This window comes from Sapajus apella, unplaced genomic scaffold, assembly GCF_009761245.1.
Source record: "Sapajus apella isolate SASKATOON/1434 unplaced genomic scaffold, GSC_monkey_1.0 scaffold67, whole genome shotgun sequence".
In the NCBI taxonomy this organism is placed as follows: domain Eukaryota; kingdom Metazoa; phylum Chordata; class Mammalia; order Primates; family Cebidae; genus Sapajus; species Sapajus apella.
In genome coordinates this window covers 10,005,938-10,023,313 of record NW_022437007.1, presented here as the reverse complement: position 1 = coordinate 10,023,313, position 17,376 = coordinate 10,005,938, and the positions used below count along the sequence as shown (strand labels likewise).

The 17,376-nt window shown below is 35.1% G+C and overlaps 1 long non-coding RNA gene across 1 annotated transcript; it reads left to right on the top strand.

Annotated features, from left to right (window-relative positions):
• Positions 1-475: 475 nt before the first annotated feature.
• Positions 476-14,770, top strand: LOC116530563. The gene is made up of 3 exons (XR_004260065.1): positions 476-568; positions 8,541-8,543; positions 14,760-14,770. It is a non-coding gene; the product is annotated as an uncharacterized LOC116530563 (long non-coding RNA).
• Positions 14,771-17,376: the final 2,606 nt, after the last annotated feature.

Genomic DNA, 17,376 nt, shown 5'->3' with positions numbered 1-17,376 from the left:
GTCTATCCAGCCAAAAAAAGATCCTCAGACTAAATTAAAACCTGAGGGTGTTTATCAAGATCAGGGCACTTCCAGTAAAACATTTCTTCTGTGTCAAGAAGAAATCAAGAACTTAAGAAAAATTTATGGTGATAACAGTAGACTTTCTCAACTAGACAAGGAGACTTCTAAAACTCTTAATAGCATTGCCTCATGGCAGCTTAACAAACTGCCCAAAGCAGAGAGAGGCCAGTTTTGAAAATAACTGTGGACATCACTTTTGTTAAATGATATATAGAAGGCCCATAACCTTTTTAAGGGAGTTATAGCAGCAAAGGGCAGCTAACCCAGAAAACAAAAAACAAACAAACACAACCTTGAGACAGTTCAAGTAAAGCCTCTATAAGGAACTTAAATCAACAAGCAAAAAACAAACAACTCCATTAAAAGGACAAAGGACATGAAAAGACACTTTAAAAGAAGACATAAACAGCCAGGAAGCATATTAAAAATGCTCAGTATCACTAATAATTAAAGAAATGCAAATCCAAACCATGTGAGATTCAATCTCACATTAGTCAGAATGACTGTCATAAAAAAGTCAAAAAATAACAGATGCTGGTGAGGTTGTGGAGAAAAAGGAATGTTTATACACTGCTGGTAATAATGTAAATTAATTTAGTCATTGTGGGAAGCAATTCGGTGATTTCTCGAATAACTAAAGGAATTATCATTGGACCTAGCAATCCCATTGTTGGGTATATACTCAAAGGAATATAAATTGTTCTTCCATAAAGACACATGCATGTGTATGTTAATTGCAGCTCTATTCCCAACAGCAAATATATGGAATCAACCTACCTGCTTTTCAAAGTAGACTGGATAAAGAAAATGTGGTACACATACACCACGGAATACTATGCAGCCACAAAATGGAATTAACTCATGTCCTTTGTGGGAGCATGGATGGAGCTGGAGGCCAGTATCAGAAGTGAACTAATACAGGAAAACAAAAACCACATGTTCTCGCTTATAAAAAGAAGCTAAAAATTGAGTACATGTGGTCACAAAAAAGGAACAATAGACTGAGGCCTACTTGAGGATAGAGGGAAGGAGAAGGATACGATCAAAAAACTATCTATTGGTTACTATGCTTATCACCTGGGTGACAAAATAACCTGCATATCAAACCCTCTGACATACATACAATTTACCTATACAATAAACCTGCACGTGTACTCCTGATCTAAATCATAAGATAAAATGAGTAAATAATTTATTAGAAGCCTCTAGACTATCAAATTTCTATTGGAAAAAGACTTAGAAAGCAACTCGATTGTCAGCCTGGACAATTTATTTTTTACAGAAAAATAAGAGTGCCTTGGAGGAGGGATACAAATTCCAGGGAGCATAGCAAAGAATCAGGGAGAAAAATGTCTAGGTATCCCCTCCAGTAAGCATAACAGAGTTCTAGTCAATAAATATTTTCTAACCCTTGGTGTAGGGCTTCAGGCAACATTTGCCCTGCCAGGTTTCAGAACTGTTATGGACCAATGATTACTATGGTTTTTTCTCTCTCTCTCTTTCTCTTTCTTAATAGGAGTGTTTATTGCAGTTGCTCTGACCTTGTCTCAATATTGTATTTTGGGTGAATTGGGATTCAAATAGCTTATCTTTTTAGTTGATATGTTTTGATCAAGAGGAATTGCAGCAGAGTTGTTCATTCCTGCCTGATCTGGATCAGAAGGTACTAGACTTTAAGCCTGATACGTTAAAGCCCTTTTATTTTTTCTTGCTCTTAGGAAGGAGAACAAGCCCCGTAATACAGGATACAAGGCTGTGAAAAATCTGCCCCTCAACAGCCACTCTGCGTTATTCTTCACCAATCTCCCCTCCCCCTCGCTGCTCCAGTAATGTTGCCTTCCATCTGGGTCTGTGGGGGGTCGGTCAGTTAGCCTGGTACATTCTTAATCAAGGTGATATACATTCATCTTTCAGGTTACCACATTACATCCTAATGAAACTTCCTAACAGGTCATGATGTTATGTTTCTTCTTACCCCTTCATTTATTTTTCTTTATAGGACTAAATATTGTATTCATACATTTAATTTGTGACTTCTAAAACAGGTCTTTCTTCTGGTAGATGACAAGGAAGTTGCTATGCTTATTTTAGCTCCCATTTTATTTCTAGAATTTTCCTACTATATGATTGAAGCTCAAAAATATATATTATATGACTCTATGAATAAACAAGTAAACGAACAAATAGAGCAGATTAATAGAAAATGATAGAAATAATAGAGTGTTAAATAGTATTGTCTAATTCTAGGATTGAAGGATAAGAAAAGGTAATTAGAACAACTTTAATTCCAAATTTCCCAGTATAAGTGGGAATTCCAAAATGAATCTTTTCTTTTTGCATACTATGAATGCCTCTGCTTTTAAAATATTATGCAATTTGTATTATTTTTCTAGATCACTTGTGCATAGAGGTAGCTGCATTTCTAGTATTAAAGAAAAGTTAGAATGATTGACAATGGTGCCCGATAATAAAGTTTTCAAGAAATGGTCTAGTATTAAACAAGTATGAACTTTACAGTGCATTTATACAAAATAATGAACAATTTTTTACATATTCACCCTACTCCCAAATACCACGTTTATTGCAACATTATGAGTAATTTTTTAAAAGTCAAATCTAGCATGCATCATTTGTTTGACAAATTTATGCCTCCAACACTTACCATCATTTCTCTTTTTAAAATTTATACTTAAAAAGATATGTGATATTTAAAAAAAAAAAGACTTGATAAACTTTCACAGAAACAGAATCTCTACAATTGTGGCTGCAGAGGAATTATTAATGTATTTTTCCTCATGAGCCACTGCTGTTTCATTTCCCTTTTAGTTGTGTTTGCCAGATTTGGTATCCTGCTGTTTGGATCTATAAAACAAGAGGCTGCATTTATGCAAAAGATTACTGAATGCTGGATAAATGAGTTGCCTGAAGGTTGATTGGTCTGGAAACTTATGTCTCAGAAGCCTTAAGAGCTCTCTCGGGACACTGACCTGGGAGTGCTAAGCAGTACTGCCTCTTTCTTTCTCAAGGACATCTTTCTATTAGGAAGATGAAACACTGAGTTGATGGTAGCAATGGATGGTTTTTAATCTTGCCTTGTAATCTACAAGAAACTGACATTATGTTTTAGTGACTTGATGAAGATGAAATAGGTGCTTTTTTGTGCAACACATTTGAATTTTTTAATTTGTGTGTTTTAATTCAATAGGTTTTGGGGGGACAGGTGGTGTTTTGTTACGTGGTTAAGTTTTTCAGCGGTGATTCCTGAGATTTTGGTGCACTGAACGCCTGAGCAATCGTACAATACATTTTCAAACTTAGCTTACACTGGGCAGTTTGGTAATATCTATCAAAGTTTCATAATCAAATACCCCATATCTTCATGTTTAAGAATATATCCTATACATATATTTTCACATATGCATAAGAACCTGTGGTCAGTGGCATTCATTACAGCATTGTTAATAGAAAAAAAATTAAACTTAACCTAACCAAAAATGTAACTGGTTTAGTAAATTATGGCATATTATTCAATTGAATACTATGTGATAATTTTAAATGAACATACTATATCTATAGGTACTTTTTATAGAGAGGTATACTGCTTCTCCACTTCATTGAGAGTTTCTATACATAGGGAATTTTTCCTCTAACAGTCTACATTGAACCCATGAATTATTCAGTAAACGCTGGATTAAGTGAATGATTCTAGTAAACGCCCGCAATTGTTAGAGTAACTTTTACCTCTAACAGTCACTGAGAGGTGAAATATAAATATATTCAGTAGCTTTATGAAAATTTCTAGATGTTCTAAATTGTTTTGGTTTACACTTACTCCTCCACATTTAGTTATGTCAGCAACTGATGAGTGGGAGATGGGCATTGACTAATGTTTCTCCAATTGGTAGAACCAATCTACCAGCTTGGACTCTTTAGTCCTTCTGCCTCCACTCAGACAGTGGGAGAGGTAAGTTGTAGAGTGTGTCTGCTCTGCATTTTTATCCAGTCAGCTGTTCCAAGGTCTCTACTGTGGAAGAGGAGATTAGCAAGCCCTTTGGTTCTCACTTTAAGCTAAGTCCTCTTACCTGTTCTTCGTCAGTACTAAAACCGATTTGTGGGTTCTCTATCTGGTGACCCTTTTCACATCTCAACTGGTCAAGAAGTCTACAGGAAGAAGAGTTATTTGTTTTGTTTTTTGAGTTTTTGTTTGTTTGTTTTTCTGAGACAGAAACTCGCTCTGCTGCCCAGGCTAGAGTGCAGTGGTGAGATTTTGGTTCACTTCAGCCTCTGTCTCCTGGGCTCAAGCCTGTTGCCCAGGCTGGAATGTATGTAATGGCATGATCATAGATCGGTGTGGCCTGGAACTCCTGGGTTCAAGCAATCCTTCTGCCTCAGTCTCCCAAAGTACTAGGATGACAGGCATGAGGCCCTGTGCTCAACCTATCTCATAATTTTAATTTAAAGTACACTGTGTTTCATTTGGTATATTTATGAACTCCAGATCACTCCACGTCATAGAATTTCCTTGGGGGCTAGAACAATCAATTCTTCTTAATTCTGCCATTTTCTAGTGGATGACCTTGGGCAACTTAACTCTCTTCATTTTTTGCATCTCTTAAATGAGGTAAAAAAAAATACCTCATAAGGTTATTATGAAGATTAAATAAAATATTTGACATACAGTATAATGCTTAGGTCCCATACTAAGTGCTCAATAATTCTTATCTATTTATGATTACTATCATATTTTCTATTCTAAAAATCAGTTTTATATTCGCCTAAGACCTTAAAACTGTAATATCCCTCTTATATATAGTAATAATAGTGTGAGATGTTGTTTTTGGACAATTATGTCAAGTAAACTGAATATTAACTAGAATATTTTCCATTTCTTAAATGGAAAGTTTCTTTTTTTAAATGGAAAGTTTCTTTTTTTAAATGGAAAGCTTCATAAAAGAAACTTTAGTGTATTGTAAACTCAAACCAGGCTGGAATAAATTTTATATAATTTTTCTTTCATAAGTCAGATTGATTAAACCAAAAAAAAAAAAAAGCTGAAAATATGTATTTTTTAGTCTTAGAGTGGTATTGGTGATAATGTAAGCTATATAATTGTTAAAGAATTGAGGCCAAAATATGAGTATTTTAAATAAAAATCTCTATTTGAATTCATTGTATTATTATGAGCATATAAATTGGTTGAAGTTTATAAGGAGCCAGTTGCTCTCCAGATACATGCTATGAATTTATTTTTCCAATTTAATATTATACACTATTTACATTTCTGAAGTTTGTGGTGGGGAGGTGATTATGTTATTATGGCTGTTATTTTATCCCTAAAATGGCATAGTAGAACTATAAAAATATTAGGCACTTGAAGTCTTCAGTTTTTACTCTCAATATTATTATATGTGTAAGCTTATATGTTTATTATTTTCATTCATGACTCATTTTGAAATTATTCCTTGGTTACAATTTCTATTGAATTTGATATGTCAGCCATTCATTTAATTTTTAATTGATGTTTACTGTTTCTTCTTAATATTCATTTTATGACTAGTTCTCTCTATGACCTAGAAGAGATATAATTTTTGTCAATACTTTATTGAGACATAAATTACATGCAGTAAAGTGCCAAATTTTAGATATAATGATCAGTGAATTTTATCAAATGTATATATGTGTGTAATTCTCTTCCAGATAAAATATATAGAAGATAGTAAACATCACAGAAGTCTCACGTCTGTTCCCTCTTGATTACAGCTAGTGCTCGACTTATAACCACGATTGGTTCCGACAGACCAGTGGTAACATGATTTGGTCGTAAGTTGAGTAGGCTATATGCACGCGGAGATGGTAGTGCTGCCGGAAGCTGGTCCGCACTGTCATACGCCCAGCTGGGCAACATTTGCGCTGCCAGACGTGGAGCAGTTGTGGCTAGCGATTGTGGTCGTAAAGTCGAATGGTCATAAGTTGCATAGGTCGTAAGTCGATCAATACCTGTACTATATTGAATATTAGATTTGTCTGTTTTAAAACTTCATGTTTAATGAATCATACAGTATGTTCTATATTGTGTGTAATTTTTTCTTTTGCTCAACATCATGTTTATTAGATTCAAGTTGCTGTATGACACATATTTATTCCTTTTTCATTGTTAGTTTTCCATTTTATGAATATAAATAGCATATTTCTCCAATTTACTTTTGATAGCTTTTTCCAGTTCTTGGCTATGAACAAAGCTGCCGTGAACATTTTTAAAATATATTTTTGGTGCAAATATGTTCGGTACATACATTGTAGTATAATTACTGAGTCACAGGGTATGCTTTCGTTCAGCTTTAGTAGACATTCCTAAATACATTTTCAAAGTGATTATAACTAATGTATATTCCCACTGATAATGTATAAAAGTTTCATTTGCTTCACATTCTCAGAAATACTTGGTATTGTTATTCTGAAGAATGAGTGGTGGAATCTTATTTTTTCATTGGTTTCATATTATTTTGAATTGTTTTATAATTTTATTGACATTTGATTTATGTACTATGCACTTAACCTATTGTAAATGTATGTTTCAACAATTTTTAGTAAATGTATGTGGTATTGAAACAAACCTCAACAATTTCAGTTTGAGAATACTTTCATAGCCCCCCAAATATCACACATGCCTGTATGTATTCCATCCTTTCTCTTACCTAAAACTCAGATAGGCTTTCTGCCTTTATAATTTTATTGTTCTCAAAATTTTATTTAAATAAAATCATACAACATGAAGGCTTTTGTGTCTGTACTTCACTTGGCATAATACTTTGAGGTATACCCACATTATTTTGTTTTCTGTGTACTATTCCACTGTATGTTTATACGACATTGTTTACACACCCACCAGTTGGTGGACATTTAGACTGTTTTCAGCTTTTGGCAATTAAAAACAATGCTGCTCTGAACATTCATATGCAAGTCTCTATGTGGAGATGGGTATTTATTTCTTTTGGGTTGATACCTAGGAGTGGAATTGCTGGGCCGTATGGCGTATTAGCTTTTAATTGCTGTGTAACAAATCACCACAAACTTAGTGATTTAAATCAGCACCTATTTATTTTCTCATAATTCTGCAGGTCAGAAGTCCAGGCAGCCTTAACTGGGCTCTCTGCTTAGGGTCTCAGAAGCTGAAGTCAAGGTGTGGGCCATCTGGGCTCTCAAACAGAAACTCTGGGGAAGAATACTTCCCAAGAATCATTTGTTCAATATTGGTGGAATCCAGTGTCTTGTAGTTGTAGAACTGAGGCTCTCATTTCCTTGCTGGGAGGTGTTTTCAGCTTCTAGAGGCATCTCACATAATTTATCAGGCAAGCCAGCAATGGAGCAGCTTTGTTTCAGATTTCTGTGAATTTCTCCTTTTCTACCAGCTGGAGGAAATGCTCTGCTTTTAAGGGCTGGTGTTATTAAAATGGACCCAACTACATAACCCCCCTTAGACTTCAAGTCAACTGATTAGTACCCTTACTTACAACCATAAAAATCCCTTTTAATATTATAACCTAACATTATTACAGCTACAATATTTTATTATATTCACAATCCTGAGGTTGTCAGGCAAGAAATCTTGGGGACTAGTTTTTAATTCTAACAATGAAATATGGCAACATATGCTAATTTATTTTTAAAACTTTCTTATTGTTTCATAAAGCAACTGTGGTGTATTACCACAATTATACTGTCATTTTATGAAGCTTTCAGATTTTCCATATCTTCATGAAAATGTGGTATTGTCAGTTTTATAATGCCCATTACATTATGCATGCAGTTGTATTTCATTGTATCTTAATTTTCATTTTATTAATGGCTAAGTATGTTAAACTTACTCTCAGGTGATTACTAGCCATTTATATTCTTCAGTGAAATGTCTATTTAAATATTTTGCCAAATTTTAAATGTTTTTTTTGAATTGAGTCATAAGATTCTTATATTTTCTGGATTCAAGTTATCTGGAAAAGGATTTATAAATATATTCTATGATTTTGTGGCTTGTATTTTTACTTAATGATGACTTTGAGGAGCTAAAGTTTTTACTGTTGATAGAATCCAATCTTTTTTTTTAATGGCGCATGCTTTTGATGTCAGGTGTAAGAAATCATTGACAAACCAAAGGTCATAAAGATTTTCTTCTAAAGGTTTTATATTTTTAGCTCTTACATTTAAAACTATGATCCATTTTGAGTTAATTTTTGTGTGTGATGTGCAGTAAAGGCCTGTTTTAGTTTTCTATTGCTGCATTAAATTAAATTAAAAACTTTGGGATTTAAAATAGTACACACTTATCTCACAATTTCCTTGGGTTCAGAGTCTGGGCACAGCATCGTTGGGTCCTCTGCTCAGGATCTCACAAGGATACAACCAAGGTGTCAGTCAGGCTGCATTCTCATCTGCAGAACTAACTGGAGAAACCAGAAAGAGTCCCTTCCAAACTTATTCAGATTGTTGGCAGAATTCATTTCCTTATGTCTGTGTGACTGAGAACACAGGATTTTTTTTCAGTTGCCTGCTGAGGCTGACAGTTCCTTGCCATGTGGGTTTCCTCAACATGGAGGGAAACTAAATCAAGTCAGCAAGGAGAGTCTCTCATGCCAGTTTGTTGGGACAGAATCTTATATAACATAATGTAATTATGGGCATGATTTCCCATCACTATTGCCATATGACATCCCATTACCTTTGTATTTTCTATTGGTTAGATGCAAGTTACACATTCCACCAACACTCAAGTGGAGGGGATTAAACAAAGGCATAGACACATCAAGGTGAGAAACATTAGAGTTTTTTCATCATATAGTCTAAGTTGATTTTTTCTGAGAGTTATATGTCAATTATAACAATAAAATTAAAAAACAGAAATGGATGAAATATTTATTACTATGGAAATTTTTATTATTAATTACATATTATTATAATTTAATGTCATATTATCATTGATATATACTTCATATTATTTTATATTGTTATAATATTATGGAAAATAATCATTAAAAAATCTGGAGACAGATGCTGGAGAGGATGTGGAGAAATAGGAACAATTTTACACTGTTGGTGAGAGTGTAAATTAGTTCAACCATTGTGGAAGACAGTGTGGTGATTCCTCAAGGACCTGGACATAGAAATTCCATTTGACCCAGCAATCCCATTACTGGGTGTATAGCCAAAGGATTATAAATTGTTCTACTATACGGACACATGCACACGAATGTTCATTGCAGCACTGTTTACGATAGCAAAGACCTGGAACCAACCCAAATGCCCATCGATGATAGACTGGACAGGGAAAATGTGGCACATAGACACCATGGAATACTATGTAGCCATCAAAAATGAAGAGTTTGTGTCCTTTGTAGGGACATGGATGAGCCTGGAAACCATCATTCTCAGCAAACTGACACAAGAACAGAAAATCAAACACTGCATGTTCTCACTCATAGGTGGGTGTTGAACAATGAGAACACATGGACACAGGGAGGGGAGCATCACACACTGGGGTCTGTCGGGGGGAAATAGGGGAAGGACAGCAGGGGGTGGAGAGTTGGGGAGTGATAGCATGGGGAGAAATGCCAGATACAGGTGATGGGGAGGAAGGCAGCACATCACACTGCCATGTGTGTACCTATTCAACAATCTTGCATGTTCTTTACATGTACCCCAAAACCTAAAATGCAATAAAAAAAAGAAAAAGAAAATAATAGAAAAATAAGATGGCTATTATCAACTGGTGAACTTAGGACAAAACGACAATCTTATAATAAGAGATGTTACATGGAAAAGGAATTAAACTTTTGTAGCTTCATGGGTAGAATTAAGGTTACCCTTTCAAATATATAAAGAAGGAGATATTTTAACTTTAAAAAAGATCAGAATGGTTTAAATAACTAGAAACACAGATATTGCTCTTACTTTAAGGAAAGTTTCTGGTTTCTGATAGTACATAAGGATCACTATTTTTAGTTCTGTTCTTTGTAAAATTATGTATTAGTTATACATTGCAGTCATCACTATAATATTTTGAAATATTTGCTAGATATTTTTTGCCTGCTATTCCCATTTTTTCATTGCCACTTTCTTCATTTAGTAACTGGGTCATCCTGTATTTGTTGCTATGGGAAAGAAGTATAGAACAGAGAAAAACATATGCTTTTCTAGATCTTGAGTTTTAAACTTTAGGCCTTGCAAGGAATGAAAAGGATTCTGGTAAAGATAATACACTTGTAAAAATACTTGGATTGTTAGAAAAACATGGATTCCTGTACTTAAGATAAAGGTCATTCCTGCTGTAGAGGAGGGAGAATTAGGCCAGGAGTTGTGAGAAGAGTTTAGCTGTCAGTAACTTGCTGACACTGACTATTCCCTGAGCTCACACTCCACCAGAATAAGTGGAGAGGGATGTGGCAGTGGGGAACTGTCTGCCCTGTCCTGGACAAAGTGGGTGCCAGCCTTAAGAGTAGCTATGGCTGCCCGGTTTGTCTAGGCAGAAGAGCAAAAAGTCACCCCACAGCACCCCTCTGAGCTCTGTGATAATTACCAGAATCAAGATGAAGTCACTAGTGTGTTTTTTTTTTTTTTTGGTTTGGTTTTATTTTTAAGGAAAAAAAAAAGTTTGGCTTCTTTTAGAAAGGGTTCTCATACTTCTATATGTGATAACAAAAGTATCAGAAAAACTCTGTGTATTAGTCTGTTTTCATATTGCTATAAAAAACTGCCTGATACTGGAGAATTATAAAGGCAAGGGGTTTAATTGACTCACAGTTCCACATGGCTGTGAAGGCCTCAGGAAACTTACAATCATGCCTCATGGTAAAGGAGAAGCAAGGCACCTTCATGAGGTGGCAGGAAGAAGTGCTGAGTGAAGGGGGTAAAGCCCCTTATAAAGCCATTAGATCTCTAGAGAACTCACTATCACAAGAAGAGCATGGAGGAATCTGCTCTCATGATTCAATTACCTCCACCTGGTCTCTCACTTGACTCGTGGAGATTATGGGGATTATGAGGATTATAATTTAAGATGAAATTGGGTACGAACACAAAGCCTAACCATGCCACTCTGCAAAAAACACAAGCTTGCACAAAGGCCGTCACAACCTTACACAGCAAAATACTTCTGCAAGGACATCTTCTCAGCAATTGCCTGTTCAATCTTAAACTGGGATCACCCTTGTTATTGATTTTGGAGTCAAAGATTATTATCTCAAACAATTATGTAATCCTCATTCTTTTCTTTAAAAATGTCTTTATTTACCTTTCTGAATATTCATATAATTACTATGTCATGTGTATTCTCATTGCAATCTTCTACCCTGAACCAAGTTTTTTTTTAATTTTAGAGAGCCTCTCTTTCTTTATTATGTAGGTTGACATAAATGGTGTCAGAAATGGGACTTGTAGTAAGATCACTATCAGAAGGAAAACAGGTGGCTCTTGGGACTGATATACAGTACTCACTTGAGCCCCTTAAGGGCTCTTCTGCTTCCGTGGCTCACCTTTTCTGTCCTGGTTAGTATTTTCTCACGCTGAGCCTCTCTTTTTTTGGTAGAAGTTTTTTGACATTATTTGGGATCTGGTTTGGATATAAGGTTATCTTAAATAAAGAATCTTACATCCCTTCCGGGATGATAAAATACTTTTTTTTCCTATCTGTTAATTTCTTTCTGGTGTAAAACCAAGTGTCTTTTGGGTCAAGTATTCTGGTTTCTACAGAATTTACATTCTGTCTAAAAGGCATGTCTTTTCTAGTGAATTTATTTTGTTGAACTGCACACCTCATATAAAATTTTTGTGAACACTCTTCTGGTTTCTTTTGATTTGGTTTGACTCTTCTCATGCTTGTTTCTGAAAATCTTCTAATAACAAAAAATAAACATTCTAAATGATAGAGGAAGTATGGCTAATTAAAAGCAACCGGGTGGTTGCCACCATCTGAAACACTGGTGAAAACTCCTGACACTCTCTGAAAGAATTTGTTGAATTTCCTTGGCTCTGGAGAGATTAATAAGAAACAAAATGGGATTCTCAAACATTACTCTGTGCCAGGTTTCCCGGGATTCTAGTCAGCTATATATGATGTCCTGTTCTTGTGCACAGTTCTTAAACTAAAGGGCAAATTACATTAAGGAAAATTCAGAGCTTAAATGGCCTTGACTTGAACTCTTTGAAAAACCTGCAACTATAGAGTTAACATGTAGAGCCCTCTTAGTTCTCTAGCTCTCTCTATTTTTCTCTTCTGCCTACTTTAAGTCTGCTAACTCTTCTACTGGTGTTGAGATAAAACTTATTATTTATGGCATTCCAGCAAAGATAAAAGTCTTAAAGGGCTTTCAAGTTAATGGATTTACAGATTACAACGGCTCCATCAAAATAGTAAAATGAAAATATAAATATTTTCAGAATTGTAAACATACATTTTTGCCTGGATTTACTAGCTAATAGTTTTATATTTGTGTTTTCTAGATAATTTAAGGTGTCAGGATTTGACATAAAGATTATAAAGCTATAAACTCAACCTAAAACAGAATAATCTTTGTATAATTCTTTGACATATAAGATTAATCTAACTTTGTTGGCTTAATAAAAATAGCTGTTATTTTCTGAGTTGTTGACAAAATACCCATATATTTAACTTAAGTTTCTGACTTAGGTAAACACCTGATATTCATAGGATATAAATTCGTTAACAGGGAAATAACTTGAAATGATGAGTAGCTTTTTCTAATATCTCAATTTTCATAAGTAATCTAGGTAAACTGTTAAATATTAAATAAATTAGGTACATGTAAATGTGATAATTATCAATCAGCTTTTCATGTAATTTGAAATCTTAAATTTATCTTATATTTCTGTTCAGTAATTTCAGTTTTTTTAACGCTATTTGGAAATAATTCAGACATTTAATTAGTATCTATTATTTAATTTAATATAAGTTTGTTCTAGGTTTCTCAAACTTTATACAAAAGCTAAATATATTTGGGTTATTAATGTGCATAAAATTTTTGTTATAGGGAAACATGTATTTTTAAATTATCAAATGGTTCTTATCTCTGAAATACTGATATGTGAGAGTTCACAATTGCTTGCTAAAAATTAAGGTTGCTAAGGGTTAAAATTCTCATTTGCATATATATGTAAACACACACATACAAACATACATACATTTATGTATAATTCTATATATAAGATATACCAAAAAAGAATTTTTTAATGAGTCAAATTATAATAAGCACATAAAAACTCCTGTTTTTAAGAAGGAATGATTTTGTCTAATTTGGAGGTTATTTAAAGGTCATTTCAAAATATGAGTTTAAGAAGGAAATAGAAACAAGACTCAAAGGAACCAGGAGTAGAAGGGAGAGACCTAAATAAAGTTATGAGTGTGAAAGTGAATTTTTGGTAATAAAGGTTTAAAAGAAAACAGAATAATTTTATATGACAGATACTTCCATGTGGTAAATTTTTTTCTAAACTAAGATGACTGGTTATTTAGCAAGAGGAAGTAAAGAATGCAGAAATTCCAGGCATGTCATAAATGGTCTGAGCAAGTAGTGATAATGTTTGTGAGGTAGAAATTTATAAAAGTAATTATGTGCATGATTAAGTTGCTATAACTAGAAGGAAATTATTATAAGTATTTCTAAAGATTGAGTTTTGATATTAAAAATACACTAAAACAAAACTAAAAATTTGGTTCCTTATGTTCAAACAAGGTTTTCTTAAAGTATTGATTTATTCTTAGCAAAATTGCAAAAGATATTGATTTTTAATTCTGAAATCTGTTTCTTTAACAGACATCTTCTAAACTGTTGACAGTTTCTATTTCTGCCACATTTATTCCTGAGATCCACCAAATTTTCCTTGTTTCAGGGTGGAAATGCTGTCTTTTCATTCAGAATGGTAATTTCATTTCGTGAGGTAAAATTTTCCTTTTCCAAGCTTCTCAGATTTTTATCTCAGAGTTTCAACTCTGCTGTATCTCACTTCACATGATTTGCAGGTCATGCATCATTTCCTTTAGCTATCCTCTTTCTTCCCTAGAATAGCAGATAGATATAGAGAGCTAGAGCTAGAGAGAGAGAGAGAGAGAGAAAGAGAGAGAGAGAAATAGAGATGATATAGATATTTGTTTGACTGGGGTGATAACTCTCTTCTTCAGCCTTTTCATCATCTCCTATAATTTTTTTCCCAGTTCCAACTCTGCTGTTATGGCCTGATGCTGAAATCATTATTTGGAAGACCTGGAAAAGCAATGTCTTTCCTCAGTATAAGTCGCTTCCATATTCATAGCTTTCATGATGTGTCTGAATTCTTTGGTGTAGCCAGTAATCTTGACATGCTTTTACTTCTTTCTAAGAGCCATGTATTCCCCTGCTCAACATACTAGCTTTCTTGTTTACTTCCTCTCTAATATAGTGTATACTCACAACTTTGGGCATGTTTTCTTCTTGTCTGATTAAATTCAAGTACTCTTTTTAGCAGGTTCAACTTCCAGGTTGTCTAAATGGGCTTCCCATTAGGAGAAACAATTCCATTAAGCGAGGTTTCTCTTTATTTTTTTGGCAACTGGCTTACAAAAATAGGATTTGTGTTTTATTAAGATAATTTCCTCTGTTGTCTTCATTAGGTTTTTGATTACTTAGAAAAACTGATCTTTTAAAAGGCTACAGATTTTAAATCCATGTAACTTTATGTATTACTTTGGAAGTTGATATGGTTTGGGTGTAGGTTGCTTCCAAATCAATGTGATCCTCAATGTTGAAGGTAAGGCCTAGTGAGTGATATTAGATCATGGGGCAGATCCTTCATTAATGGCTTAGTGTCACTCCCTTGTTAATAACCAAGTTATTGCTCAGTTAGTTCATGTGAGATCTGGTTACTTAAAGAGTCTAGGACCTCTCCCTTCTCTTTTTGGCTTCCTTTATCGCCAGATAATATGCTGGTTCCCTCGTCATCTTCCACCATGATTGTAACCTTCCTGAGGCCCTTACCAGAAGCAGATGCCACCACCACATTTCTTGAACAGCCTACAGAAACATGGTCTAAAATAAACCTCTTTTCTTTATAAATTATGCAGCCTCAGGTATTTCTTTAGAGAAACACAAGTACGGACTAACACAAAAACTTGGCACCAAGGACTATGGCATTGCTACAAAGATACCTGAGATGTGGAAATGGCTTTGGAACTGGCTAATAGTCAGAGGTTAGAATCGTTTGGAGGGCTCAGGAGAAGGCAGGAAGATAAGGAAAAGTTTGGAACATCTTAGAGACTGGTTAAATTGTTGTGACCAAAATCCTGGTAGAAATGGAGACAGCAAAGGTCAGGCTGATGAGGTCTCAGATGAAAATGAAAAAGTTATTGGGAACTGGAATAAAGGTAACTTGTGTTATACCTTAGCAAAGAGCTTGGCTGCATTCCATTTATGTCCTAGAAATCTGTGGAAGTTTGAACTTAATAGTGATGACTTAGGATATCTGGCAATTTAGAAGAAATTTCCATGTAGCAAAGCATTCAAGAGGTCACAATCAGATATGGGAGCAAAGAAATTACTTAAAGTCGAAGTTTATAATTAAAAGGGAAGTATAGCCTAAAAGTTTGGAAAATCAGCAGGCTGGCATTGTGGTAAAGAGCATTTTCAGGAGAGTAATACAAGTGAACTGCAGAGTAACCACTTTCTAAAGACATTAGCATGACTAAAAGGGAGCCAAGTGTTAATTTCCAAGAAAATGGGGACAAGGCCTCGAAGGCATTTCAGAGATCTTCAAGGAAGCCCCTTCTTTCATAGACCCAGAGGTCTAGGAGAAATGGATGATTTAGTGGGCCAGGCTCAGAGCACTGCTGCTCTGCTCAGTCTCAGGACACTGCTCCTTGCAACCCAGCAACTGTGGCTCCAGCCTGGGCTCTGCAGGCCCCAGATACAGATTGGGCTGCTGCTTCTAGAGCACAAGCATCTGAAAACCTTGATGGCTTCCACTTGGTGTTAAGCCTACAGGCACACGGAATGCAAGAATAAGGGAGGCTTCAGTGCTTCCAACTAGATTTAGGAAGATGTATCAGAAAACCTGAGTGCTCAGACAGAAGTCTACCACCGTAACAGAGTCCCTGCAAAGATTCTCTACTAGGGAAGTGGCAAGAAAACATGTAGGACTGAAGTCTCTAAATAGAGCACCCACTGGGTCACTGGCTAGGAGAGCTGTGGGAAGGGGGTCATCACCCTGCAGCCCCAAACATGGTAGAACCAGAAGCAGCTTGCCCCCTTAGCCTGGTAAAACAGTAGGCACTCAACTCCAACTGGTGAAGGCAGCCACAGAGGCTACACCCTGCAAAGCTAAAGGGCAGAGTTTGCCCCAAGCTGCCCAAGGCCTTGTGAGCCTACCTCTTGTATCACTATCTCAAAATGTGGGACATGGAGTTAAGAGAGATTATTTCGGAGCTTTAAAGTTTAATGTCTGCCCTGCTGGGTTTTAGACTGGTGTGGGGCCTGTTGGCCATTTCTTTTGGCTTATTTCCCCCATTTGGAATGGAAATTCTTACCCAATGCCTATATCACCATTGTATCTTGGAAGTAAAGTAATTTATTTTTGATTTTATAGTTTCATAGGTAGAAGGAATTTGTCTTGAATCTCAGATGAGACTTTGAACTTTGGACTTTTGAGTGGATGCTGGAACTTTTTAACACTTTTGGGGACTATTGGAAATGGAAGTTTGTATTTTATAGTTTAAGAACATGAGATTTGGGGAGCTAGAGGTGGAATGATATGGTTTGAATGTATGTTCCCTCTAAATCATCTTAAAATGTGATGCCCAATGTTGGAGGTGGGACCTAGTGGGAGGTGTTGAATCATCTTTTGATCGATCCCCTTGGAGTTGAGTGAGTTATCTCTCAGGTCATGCAAGATCTGCTTCCTTTAAAGAGTCTAGAACCTCCTCCTTCTTTCTTTGCTTCTTCTCTTACCATGTGATACAGTATCACATATCTGATACAACACACATATCTGATAACTTTAAGATCGATGCACTAAAAACATTTTCCCAGACTCTAATAAAAAAAAGAATTTAGAAAACTAATGATGATCAAGCAAATAAAAAATTAATCACATGAAATTCAGTAACTTTTGAAAATAATGTTATGACCTTTTTTGAAGAATTGTTGGCGATTTACTTAAATGTTTTATTTTCCAGATTTAAGAAAATTTTCCTTCTTAAGTGATCTATAGTTTATAACAATTTGGCAAATTGTGTGAACAAAGATGGAAGCATTTACTTTTTCTCCCTACTTGATTCTC